The sequence below is a fragment of the Sus scrofa genome, chromosome 8 (genome assembly GCF_000003025.6).
Source record: "Sus scrofa isolate TJ Tabasco breed Duroc chromosome 8, Sscrofa11.1, whole genome shotgun sequence".
In the NCBI taxonomy this organism is placed as follows: Eukaryota; Metazoa; Chordata; class Mammalia; order Artiodactyla; family Suidae; genus Sus; species Sus scrofa.
The window spans coordinates 31,216,942-31,230,582 of NC_010450.4; the positions used below are offsets into that span (position 1 = coordinate 31,216,942).

The window sequence follows — 13,641 nt, forward strand, 5'->3', positions numbered from 1 at the left end:
TAAGAAGACATTATGTTGGATAATAGGAAGAGCTGTAGAGTTTGCAGGTGTCAACCGTGGCCTTAATAAGCACACTGATAGCATCAATGCCAGACAGATGGTAAGTATTATTAAAGTCATGGAATATGTATATTTTACACATAAGTTTTCAAGCTTTTTTTTTTTTTTTTTTTTTTTCTCTTTTCTAGGGCTGCTCCCACGGCATGTGGAGGTTCCCAGGCTAGGGGTCTAATTGGATCTGTAGCCACCGGCCTATGCCAGAGCCACAGCAACGGGGGATCTGAGCCGTGTCTGCAACCTACACCACAGCTCACGGCAATGCCAGATCCTTAACCCACTGAGCAAGGCCAGGGATCGAACCCGCAACCTCATGGTTCCTAGTCAGATTCGTTAACCACTGCGCCACGAGGGGAACTCCTCAAGCTTTTTTTAATTTGTTTCTTTATTTGTTGCTTTTTAGGGCTGCACCTCCGACATGTGGAAGTTCCCAGGCTAGGTGTTGAATCAAAGCCGCATCTGCTGGCCTATACCATAGCCACAGCAATGCCAGATCCAAGCTGCGTCTATGACCTACACCGCAGCTCATGGCAATGCCGGATCCTTAACCCACTGAGCAAAGCCAGGGGTCGAACTTGAGTCCTCATGGATGCTAGTTGAGCCACAAAGGGAACTCTCTTAAGCTTTTGTTTACATACTTGAGTCATTAAAAAAAATCTCTCATAAGAAGGAAAATATAATCACATATTTTGTTACCAGGATTTCTCCAAGAGCTTGAGGTTGCATAAAATGTGTTGACCTAAGAAGTCTAAAGAACTGTATTGTGGTTTTCCCACTTAATGTGTGTTTGGTGTCTTTGTTTCTAAAGTGCCACTTCTTCATATTTTACATATTTTAGCCTGCTACAAATAATTTTTGTGCACCTATTTTAAGTATGAGACTGACTAAAGGCTAGATTGGATGGAACATGGCTAATAGAGGAAATAAACACATACAGATGAAAACATGTCAGTAAAACCAACAATATGAGATACTAAAAGAGCTAAACAAGACTCATCTGGTAGTAAGTAATGAGGATTATAGAAAATGTTGAAGAATTGTAGAGAAATACATCTTCCTGCCATTCTTTAGCTCAAAGCTATACATCATTCAGCATCTTGCCTTTCCTTTTAAGAATGTCACACAGATTTTCCTGGTTTTTAGATTCTACCTTCATTTTTCATAGCTGCATAGTATTCCAAACAATGATTTTTTTGTTGTTGTTGTTGTTGTTGTTGTTTGTTTGTTTGTTTTTTGCCCTTATTTATTTAACCGTATTTTGTCAGTAGCTGGGATGTCTTAAATTATTACTTATAATAGTTCTTATGACATATACATTTTAAGATTATTGGTTATCTTAATTTGGTTACATTTTCTGTAAATTCTTCTTTTAATGACACACCCTTTGGTACCTTGATGAGATTTGTCTTTGTCTTGATGAGAAAGTATCTACCTTTCTTGCTTATCACAACAGTACACCTTAAATCATCTTAGGAGTTCCCTTGTGCAGCTGGGTTAAGGATCTGGTGTTGTCACTGCAGTGGCTCCAGTTGCTGTTGTGGCAGAGTTTGACCTTTGGCTAGGGAACTTCCACATGCCAGGGTGGAGCCAAAAAAAAAAAAAAAAAAAATCATCTTGTAAGGGACTTATTTTTAAGGACTGAATGTATTGGTTCTTGGTAGCAGTTGTTTCTGAGAGAGATGTTTTCTGAGCTTGTCTGGGATTGTGCCATGTTTGAGTCTTCTGACTTTCCTGTATATTCCTCATGGAGGCATGCCTTTTGTTTTTGTTCCTTTTTTGATGGTTTTAGATAGCTAAAATATTATTTATATATGTGATTCTTAGTATCAGTTTTCTTAGGCCTGCTTTAAATATTAAATAGAATTATCTCTCTTGATTGTTTATAGAAATTTATTATTTTCTGGATATTTTTCCATAAAGGTGAGTTATTTAAAATTACTAGTCCCTATAATATATGCATAAACAGATTCATTAATAAAATGATGTAGGAAATTTTTTAAGTGTTAGGATTGTGTTGATGATGTAGTTTTCAGTAGGTAGGTTTTTTTCTCTAAGTGGTATTTATTTATCCACTTTAATGGCAGTGCTGACCATTGCCATACCCCTGTTGGAGTTCATGTTCACTTTCATTACTATTTATCGATTTCGTGTTCACCCTCAATTTTTTTTAATGGTTAAAAGAACATGTATCCTTATCTGTTAAAAAGCAAACAAACAACGAGACTTGATAAGTCCTCTGCTTACCATGCTGAAATATTTCGATGATAATCTGTGAGCAAGTATGTATTGGTTAGGTTCTCTCAGGTTAAAATTAAATAATAGAGGTAGAAGAGATTGGAAAGTGTGTATATGAAATTTATATATTCATGGTCATTATTAATAACAAATTGTATTATTTGTTTTTAGGTTCTTCATTTGAGAACCAGTCCTTTCATATTTCTCCATAATATGTCAAACTTTCTTACCCATCCTTATTTCCCATATCCTTTTAGAATATTTAGGTCAGGTATGTATGTAAAGCTACACAACCTTGTTTAAACTAGTATCAGTAAAGCCCTCTTTATAGAAAGAGGAAGATATGTAAGATCAGGTGATAAAAGTTAAATGTGAAGAGTTCCCACTGTGGTGCACTGGGATAAGGATCCAGCATTGCTGCAGCTGTGGCATAGGTCGAAGATGCAGCTTGGATTCAGTCCCTGGGCCAGGAACTTTCATATGCTGCAGGTGTGGCTGAAAAAGGGGGAAAAAAGTTAAATGTGAATATAGCTTAAGAGAAATAACTGGGATTGAAATACACTGGATATACAAAGCAGCTGTGACGTAGTGTCAGCTGTATATGTTTCTTTCCTGGAGTTCCCGTTGTGGCGCAGTGGTTAACAAATCTGACTAGGAACCATGAGGTTGTGGGTTCGGTCCCTGGCCTTGCTCAGTGGGTTAAGGATCCGGTGTTGCCGAGAGCTATGGTGTAGGTTGCAGACGAGGCTCGGATCCCACATTGCTGTGGCTCTGGCGTAGTCTGGGGGCTATAGCTCCGACTGGACCCCTAGCCTGGGAACCTCCATATGCTGTGGGAGCGGCCCAAGAAATGGCAAAAAGACAAAAAAAAAAAAAAGAAAAAAAAAGAAAAAAAGAGTTTCTTCCCTGTACTAAATACTGGTTGGATACTTAAACTGCCTGTATGTTTAGATCTTTTTCCATATAGGTAGACAGAGTGGAAAAAAGGGTTGCAAGCTGGAGGAAGTATATAAGGAAGTCCAAGATTCAGCTTTAATTGGTAGTAGTGATTGTTTTCTCCCCTTAAAAAAAAGTATATATTATAGGTTATTTGGAAACTATAAAAGTAGTATATCAAAAAGTATTTAAAAAAAGCAATAGTGGGAGTTCCTGTTGTGGCTCAGCGGGTTATAAACCCAACTAGTATCATGAGGATGCAGCTTCCATCCCTGGCTTTGCTTAGTGGATTAAGGATCAGGCTTTGTGGTGAGCTGTGGTATAGGGTCACAGACACAGCTGGGATCTGGAGTTGCTGTGACTATAGCATAGACCGGCAGTTGCAGCTCTGATTTGACCTGGGAACTTCCATATGCTTCGGGTGCGGGCCTAAAAAGCAAAAAAAAAAAAAAAAAAAAAAAAAGAAAAAAAGAAAGAAAAAAGAGTAATAGTTAAAGTTACCATTACCCAGGATTTCCTTTCCAGTCTAATATAGTCTGGTTCCATTTAGGTGTCTGTAAAAATTATATTTAGTTTTGTTAGTGTTAACAGTTTAAAAAAGAACTACAGTTAAATATTATCCAAAATATAATCTTTAACAGCTGTATAAAATTTCATCCTTTGAATCTATAGGGATTTATATTTAGTGGAGCCTAACAAACCTGGTGCAGATCACAGTTTTGCCACTTAAGAACCTTGAGCCTCATACTTACTTTTTCTAGTCCTTAGTTCTGTTATTTGCAAAATAGGCGTAACATTACTTATGGTTTTAAGAATTAAGTAAAATCATGATCTTAACTTTCTGGCTGGCATATGTTAAGTATTTAATACATTATATTTACCATCACCAGAAATTATTTTATCATTCCTTTCTCATCAAGTATTTAGTTGTTTTCAAATTTTCATTGTAAAAAGTTAGGGTATTTTGAACATCTCTATATAAATACTTATGTAAATCCTCTGATTTTTCTTTTTATGATGTATTCCTAGAAGTAGAATCGTGTGTCAAAAAACATAAGTAACCTAAAGTTTCTTGGTATGTTGTGTGTGCCATTTTGCTTTTCAGAAAGGTTGTACCAGTTTATGCTCATCATAATATATGAGAATTTTTGTTTTACTATAGCTTTGTCAACACTGGGTAATATCATTAAAAATTACTTTTTACTTAACAGGCAATATTAACAATGTTTTAATTCTTTGTCCTTTAATTTGGTTTTATTAATGGGGTTAGATATTTACTGACTATTTCTGTTTCTTTTAGAATTCTGTACTTAACTGCTTTCTTCTTCTTCTTGGTTCTTTTTCCCTGCTTTAATCCTTTATTTAGCCAGCAGAAATTTATTGAGCGCTTATTATGTGGTAGACATTGTTTTAGTATTAGTATTTAATTTTGGTACTTATTATTGCTTAGATTAGTAATGGCAGCCCAGGAGTGAACAGAACTGACAAAAAAATTTGTTTTCAAAGAGTTTACTTTTCAATGTCAGGGTATAGAGACATTAAACAAAATAGACACCTAAATTATAGAGTGATAATTGCTTTGTAGCCAAAAATTAGTGAAGGGGGAGATGAAGAGAACTCTGTGTGTACACATAATTTTATGCTGGTTGGTTAGAGAAAGCCTTACTACAAAAGTGCCATGAGTAAAGTCTTATAAGGAGTAAGTCAAGAAGATTTGATATCCAGTGGTGGGGGGTGTTTGTGCATTTCAGACTGCTATCCTCTCAACCTCAGCAATAGCAATTTCCAGTTGCTGAGGCCGGAAAAAAAAAAAAGTCATTTTTGCCTCTTTTCCTCACACCTCATGTCTAATCATTCAGCAGATCTTGCCTGTTCTGAGTTCAATGTATATTCAGATCATATGGTAACTTTTTGTTTTAACCTTCTGAGGAACTGCCAGACTGTTTTCCAAAGTGGCTGCATCATTTTCAATTTCCATCAGCATCGTGTGGGGCTTCCCACCTCTCTACATCCTCACCAACACCTGTTATTGTCCCTCTTTTTGACTATGGCCATCCTAATGGTATCTCATTGTGGATTTAACTTGCATTTCCCTGATGACTAATGCTGACCATGTGCTTATTGGCATTTGTATATTTTCTTTTGAAGAAATGTCAATTTGGATCCTATGCCCATTTTAAAATTTGAGGGTTACTTGTCTGTAATTTTGAGCTGTAAGAGTTCTTTATAATTCTAGGTACAAGTCCTTTATTAAATATGAAGTATTTTCTCCCATTCTTTGGGTTGTCTTTTCACTTTCTTGATGGTGTCCCTCGAAGTATTTTTCTTTTTAATCTTAATGAATTTATCTCTTTTTCTTTTTTTTCTCTTTTGTCGCTTACACTTTTGGTGTCCTAAGAAACCCTATTGCCTAAACCAAGGTCACAAAGATAATATGCCTATGTTTTCTTCTAAGACTTTTACAGTTTTAGCTCTTACATTTAGGTCTTCGATCCATTTTTTTTGGTCTTTTTAGGGCCACATTTGCAGCATATGGAGGTTCCCAGGCTGGGGTCAAATCGGAGCTACAGCTGCAGGCCTACGCCACAGCCATAGCAACGCAGGAGCCAAACCGTGTCTGCAACCTACACCACAACTCATGGCAACACCAGATCCTTAACCCACTGAGCAAGGCCAGGGATTGAACCTGCAACCTCATGGTTCCTAGTAGGATTCGTTTCTGCTGCACCACAATGGGAACTTCTTCAATCCATTTTGAATTAATTTTTGTAGATGGTGTGAGATAGGGGTCCAGCTTATTTCTTTTGCATGTGGATATCCAAGTTGTCCTAGCACCACTGGTTGAAAAAACTGTTTTTCCCTATTGAATGGTCTTAATGAAAATTAATGACTTTGTTGATCCTTCTTATTGCGTAGTTATTTTCTATTTTCTCTTTACTTCCTTTCTAATTTCTTTATATTTGATTTTTCTTTCCCAATTGTTGGATGCTTAGATCATTTTTTAAAGCTTTTCTTCTTTTTCTAACATGTGTATTTGTATACTTTCTATGCATGCCTTTAATTGTGTTTTACAAGTATGGATATGTAATAGTTTTATTTTGTTAAAATATTTTCTAATTAATATTAATAACTTAAAATTAATTTTAATGCAATGAGCTCTTTGTATAGATTTTTTTTTTAAATTTTCAAATTGGGTTTTCTAATTATATTTTTGCTACTGATTTCTAGTATAATTCCATGTGTACTTGAAAATAAAGTGTATTCTGTGGTTATTGGGTCCAGTGTTATATAGATACTAAGTCAAGTTATACTTATTACATGGCTCAGATCTTATGTGTCCTTACTGTTTTTTCTCTCCATTTTCTTCCTCCTTCTCTGTGTTTGTTGGTGGCCTGGGGTGGGAGCTTTGTGCTAAGAGTTGACAGAGAGAAGGGTTTTATTGGTTAAATGCAAACTTAGAATTGCTGTATATTTCCTGTGGATTAGACCATTTATCTTTGACTTTTATCATTGACATGTAGGTGAGAAGTGATTTAGATAGGAGCAATTTTAGTGTAGTGGTAGAACTGGTGGATTCAAATTTCTGTTTAAGAAAGAATGGAAGGAAAAAAGTTAAAAACAGTTGCTATATGTTATACCTGTTTTACCCTAAATTTTTTTTTTTTTCTCTTTATGGCCACACCTGTGGCATATGGAAATTCCCAGGCTAGGGGTCAAATTGGAGTTGCAGCTGCCATCCTACACCACAGCCATAGCAACACCAGATCAAAGCTGCATTTGTGACCTACACTGCAGCTTGCAGCAACGCCAGATCCTTAACCCACTGAGCAAAAATCCAGGGATTGAACCTTCATCCTTATGGAGACTAGTTGGGTTCTTAACCTGCTAAGGAACAAAAGGAACTTCTCCCCTAAATTTTTCTTTGATATACAGGTATTTTACATTTAAATGCAGCAAGATGTGTTAGTGTTTCTTTTTCTTTATGACCTTCAATTTGTACTTTTTTGTATATAAAGCTTCTTAACTTCTTAAAATGGGATAGTCACTTGCTTCATGGAACTTCTATTCATTCTAGACTGGTCCTGTCCAATAGAACTTATTGCATTTATGAAAAAATTCACTGTTTGTGCAAAATTTAACCACATGTATCTGTTGAGCACTTAAAATGTGACTAGTTGACTGAGGAATGAATTTTAAATTTTACATGCTTTTTCCAGAATTAAACTTTTGAGATTGTAGATTTACATGCGGTTGTAAAGAAACATGTTTGCAAAACTGTAGTATGGTATCACAACCAGGATGTTGACATTAATACAGTCAAGCAAGGTACAGAATATTTTCATCACAAGGATCTTTCAAGTTAGCCTTTTTATAGCCACACTCACTGTTCCTCTTTATCCGTTGGCAACTCCTAATCTGTTCTCTCTATAATTTTTTAATTTAATTTTAAATATTTTTTTAATTTTTAAAAATTAAAATTTTTTTTTGTCTTTTATCTTTTGAGGGCCACACTTGCTGCATATGGAGCTTCCCAGGCTAGGGGTCTAATTGGAGCTGTTGCTGCCGGCCTATACCCAGCCGCAGCAGTGCTGGATCTGAGCCTCATCTGTGACCTACACCACAGCTCACAGCAACGCTGGATCCCCAACCCACTGAGTGAGGCCAGGGGTCGAACCTGAAACCTCATGTTCCTATCGGATTCGTTTCCACTGTGCCATGACAGGAACTCCTCTATAATTTTTTTATTTCAGGAATATTAAATGGGATCATTCAATGCATAGCTTTTGGGGATTGACTTTTTTCACTCAGTGTAATTCTCTGGAATTTCATCCAGGTCTTCTGTATCAATAGTAAGTTTCTTTTTATTGCTTTTCATGGAATGGAACTATCGTAGTTTGTTCAACTCTTTACCTATTGAAGGATATCTGAATTGTTTTCTAGTTTTTGGTTATAATGAATAAAGCAGCTATAGACATTCGTGTATAGGTTTTTTTTTTTTGTTTTTTTTTTTTTGTTTTTTTTTTTGTTTTTGTTGTTGTTGTTGTTGTTATTGTTGCTATTTCTTGGGCCGCTCCCGCGGCATATGGAGGTTCCCAGGCTAGGGGTTGAATCGGAGCTGTAGCCACCAGCCTACGCCAGAGCCACAGCAACGCGGGATCCGAGCCGCATCTGCAACCTACACCACAGCTCACGGCAACGCCGGATCGTTAACCCACTGAGCAAGGGCAGGGATCGAACCTGCAACCTCATGGTTCCTAGTCGGATTCGTTAACCACTGCGCCACGACGGGATCTCCTGTGTATAGGTTTTTGAGTGAACATAACTTTTCATTTCTTAGAGATGCTTAATTGTATGGTAGGTGTAGGTTTAGTTTAAGAAACTGTCTGACTTTTGTCTAGAGTGGCTTTACCATTTTACATTCCTATCAGCAGCTTATGAGCCTTCCAGTTTCTCTGCATCCTTCCTAGGATTTGGTGGTATCATTAGATTTTATGTTAGCCCACTTGATAGATGTGTAAGTAAATCTTGTAGTTTATGGTTTATTTATTTATTTATTTTTGGCCGCACTTAAGGCATGTGCAATTTCCCAGGCCAGGGGCCAAATCCTAGCCACAGCAGTAATCCAAGCCACAGAAGTGACAATGCCAGCTTGCTGAGTTCTTAACTGCTAGGTCACCATGGAACTCCCTTATTGTAGTTTTAAATTGCATTTACTTAATGGCTAATGATGTTGAATATCTTAGGTGCCTATTTGTCATCTGTACATCCTTTTGGTGTATTTTGTTATTGTTGGCTGCCCATTTTCTAGTTATTTGGTTTTGTTTTTACTGTTGAGTTTTTTTTACATAATGATTTTTATTTTTTCCATCATACCTGGTTTACAGTGTTCTGTCAATTTCCTACTGTACAGCAAGGTGACCCAGTCTCACACACACACACACACACACACACACACACACACACACACACACACACACACACATACATTCTCTTTCTCCCATTATAATTCTCCATCATAAGTGACTAGACATAGTTGCCACTGCTATACAGCAGGATATACTGTTGAGTTTTGATAAAGTTCTTTATATATTTTAGATACTAGTCTTCATCAGATACATAGCATGCAAATATTTTCTCTCAGTCTCTAAGCTTGTCTTTTCATCCTCTTAACAAGGTTCTTCATAACAGAGCAAAAGTTTTAAATTTGATGAAGTACAATTTATCAGTTTTTCATTTTATGAATCATAGCTTTGGTGGTTTTGCCTAGTGCTAGAGCCTGAAGATTTTCTTCTTTTTTTTTTTTTTCCCAAAAGTTTTATGGTTTTATGGATTTAAGTCCTTGATCAATTTTGAAGGTTTTTTTTGTTTTCTTTTAAAGTGTGAGACTTAGGTCAAGGTTTATTTTTTTATCTGTGGATGTCTCCTTATTCCAGTTACACTTGTTGAAAAGACTGTATTTTCTCCATTGAATTGCTTTCTGACTTTTGTCAGAAGTCAGCTGGGGGAATTCCCATGTGACTAGTATCCACAAGGATGCGGGTTTTGATCCCTGGCCTTGCTTAGTGGATTAGGGATCCAGTGTTGCTGTGAGCTGTGTTAGAGGTTGCAGATTTGGCTTGGATCTGGCATTGCTGTGGCTGTGGCATAGACCAGCATCTGTAGCTCCAATTCAGCCCCTACCTTGGGGACTTCCATATACTGCAGGTACGGCTCTAAAAAAAAAAAGAAAAAAAAAGGGATCAGTTGGGCATATTCATGTTGGTCTATTTTTGGGTTTTCTCTTCTAGGTCTGTAATCTTTTGTCAGAACTGTATGTCTCTTCACTGATACCATATGGAATTCATCAATGTAGCTTTATAACAAGTCTTAAAATTGAGTTGACTGATTCCTCTCTATTTTCTTTCAAAATTGTTTTAGCTATTCTATTTCCTTTCTCCCTCCATTAGATTTAAGAATAATCTTGTGCATATCCACAAATAATCTTGCTGGGGTTTTAATAGGAATTGTGTTAAATCAGTATATCAGTTTGGGGGGAATTGACATATTTACTCTGCTGAGTCCAGAGTTGACTCTGTTGAGTCCAAAAGCCCATGAATATATACTGTCTTTCCATTCATTTGCATCTTTGATATTTTTCATCGTTATTTTGTATTTTCAGTTTGTAAGTCCTGTATATAGTTTGATATATTTATACCAGAATATTTCATTTTTTTGAACATTTGTAAATCATATTGTATTTTTAATTACAGTGTCCACATATTCACTGGCAGAGTGTATAAATACAGTTGGTTCTGTGTGTTTATCTTGTATCCTGCACTTTGCTGAATTTATATGTTGGAATTTTGTCATTTCCTTGGGGCTTTTAACATAGACAACTATGTTATCTACAAATAAGGACTATTCTTTTTTCTTTTTTTTTTTTTCTTTTTTTTTTTTGTCTTTTGTTGTTGTTGCTATTTCTTGGGCCGCTCCCACGGCATATGGAGGTTCCCAGGCTAGGGGTTGAATTGGAGCTGTAGCCACCGGCCTACGCCAGAGCCACAGCAACGCGGGATCCGAGCCGCGTCTGCAACCTACACCACAGCTCACGGCAACGCCGGATCCTTAACCCACTGAGCAAGGGCAGGGATCGAACCCGCAACCTCATGGTTCCTAGTCGGATTGTTAACCACTGCGCCACGACGGGAACTCCCTTCTTTTTTCTTTTGAATCAGTGTGTCTTTTATTTCCTTATCTTGCTTTACTTCCCAGGTTAGAACTTCCAGCATTATGTTTATTAAGAGTGATGAGAGTGACATCCTTGCTTTGTTTTCAGTCTTAGGAGGAAAACATAGTATTTTACTATTAAATAAAATGCTATCTGTAGGGTTTTTATAGATGCTCTTAATCAAATTGAAGAAGTTCTCTTATATTTCTATTTTTCTGGTAGTTTTTATCATTAATGGGTATTGAATTTTGTCATTTTTTTTTCCTTCATTCACTGATATGATTGTAATTTTTCTTCATTAGCCTGTTAATATGGTGGGTTTTTACTGATTTTTGAATATTGAACCAACCTTTCATTGCTGGAATAAACCTCACTTAATCATAGTGTATAATTCTTTTTAAATAAATTGCTGAATTCTTTTTTTTTTTTTTTTTTTTTTTTTTTTTTTTTTTTTTTTTTTTTTTTTTTTTTTTTTTTTTTTTTTTTTTTTGTCTTTTGTTGTTGTTGCTATTTCTTGGGCCGCTCCCGCGGCATATGGAGGTTCCCAGGCTAGGGGTCTAATCGAAGCTGTAGCTGCCAGCCTACACCAGAGCCACAGCAACGCAGGATCCGAGCCGCGTCTGCAACCTACACCACAGCTCACGGCAACGCCGGATCTTTAACCCAATGAGCAAGGGCAGGGACCGAACCCGCAACCTCATGGTTCCTAGTCGGATTCGTTAACCACTGCGCCACGACAGGAACTCCTAAATTGCTGAATTCTATTTGTAATATTTTATTAGGGATTTTTATGTCTGTATTACTAGGGATATTGGCTAGTAGGTTTCTGTCTGATTTTGGCTTTGATTTTGGTAAGAAGATAACAACACTAGCTTAATAAAATGAATTAGGAAGTGTTCCCCCTTCTATTTTTGGAAGAGATTATATAGAACTAGTTAATTTTTCTTAAAAATGTTTGGTGGACTTCTCCATTGAAGGTATTTGGCCTGGAATTTATTTTTTATGGGGGAATTTGAAAACTTTGAATTAAATTTCATTAAAAATCATAGGACTTTTATCTATTTTCTTTTGGGTGAGTTGTGATAATTTGCGGATTTTGAGAAATCAGTTTATGTCATATAAGATGTCAAACTTTTGCATGTATATTTGTTCATGGTATTATTATTAGTCTTTTGATGTCTGCAGGGACTGTAGTGATAACCCTTTTTTCATTCCTGATATTAGTAATTTGTTTCTTCTTTTTTCTTTGTCAGCCTTGCTAGAGGCTTGATAATTTTATTGATGTTTTCAACCAACATCAATTTGTTTCACTGATTATTATCCATTTTTTCTCTGTTTTCAGTTTTATTCATTTTTGCTCTGATTTTTGTTATTCCTTCCCTTCTATTGGCTTAGGGTTTATTTTGCTCTTGTTTTTTTTTTTAGTTTCTTTTGATAGGAGCTTAGATTATTGATTTGAGACTTTTCCTCTTTTCTAATGTATGCATTTAGTTATAAATTTGCTATAAATATCTGCCATTGCTGCTTTATTTGTGTCCTACAAATTTTGATATGGTATATTTTCATTTTCATTCTTTTCTGTGTGTTTTAAAATTTTCCTTGAGACTTCCTCTTGACCCATGGATTATTTAGAATATTGCTTATATCCTATTGTGATATTTGGAGATTTTCTTATTATGTTTTTGTTACTGATTTCTCATTTGATCTCAATGTGGTCAGGGAACATGCTTGGTATGATTTCAGTTCTTTAAAGTTTGTTAAGGTTTGTTTTATAGCCTAGGATATGGTCTGTTTTGGTGTATGTTCTGTGGTACTTGAAAAGAATATGTATTCTGCTGTTGTTGAGTGGGATGTTCTGTAAATGTTGATTAGATCCTTAATGGATGTTGGTATTGAGTTTTTCTGTGTCCTTGTTGATTTTCTCTCTCCTTACTCTATCATTTTTTGAGAAGGGACATTGAAGTTTCTGACTGTACTTGTGGACTTGTCTCTCCTTTCAGTTTCATCAGTTTTTGCTTCACTTATTTAGTGGCTCTGTTGTTTGGTGCATATACATTTAGGGTTATTACATCTTCTTGGTAGACTGATCCTTTATGAATTATAATGTCCTTCTCTGTCTCTGGTGGGGTTTTTTTTTTTGCTCTGAACTCTACTTTATCTGATATTAATATACAAAATGTAATTTTATTTAATTTTAATTAATTTAAATTTAAATAGGCACATGTGGCTGATGGCTGCCATATTGACATTGCAGTTCTGGAAGATGGAGAGATATATGACACAATAAATTTAATTAAAAGGTAAATTTTATAGTATGTTAGAAGATGTTAAAGACAATGGGTAGTTAGCAGGAAAGGGAGATTGGGGCAGAAAAAGTGGGGGATATGATTTTAAATTGGGTAATCAAGGGAAAAAATCATTGAATATGACACTTAACAAAGATCTGAAGGCGTGAGAGGGTTAGCAATGCACATATTTTGAGGACAAGTATATCAGAGGCCAGCAGGGAGGTGGGCCATAGTAAGAACTGTAGCTTTTACTCTGAGTGACATGGAGAGCTACTTAAGGATTTAAAGCAGACCCTGATCCATTTTGACTTATCTTGTATGTAGATCATTCTCGCTGGTGTGCTGAAAATAGACTGTAGGGGACAAGGGTGGAAGCAGGGAGACCATTTAGGAGATAGGAATATAGGTGAAAGATTA

The 13,641-nt window shown here is 36.1% G+C and overlaps 1 protein-coding gene across 1 annotated transcript in view; it reads left to right on the forward strand.

Moving 5' to 3' along the window:
• N4BP2 (NEDD4 binding protein 2) overlaps positions 1-13,641 on the forward strand; it is a 71,052-nt gene continuing 57,411 nt past the window's right edge. Inside the window, 3 exon segments of the mRNA XM_021101117.1 lie at positions 1-100; positions 2,464-2,563; positions 13,154-13,236. The gene's annotated coding sequence lies outside the window, so the exon portion shown is untranslated.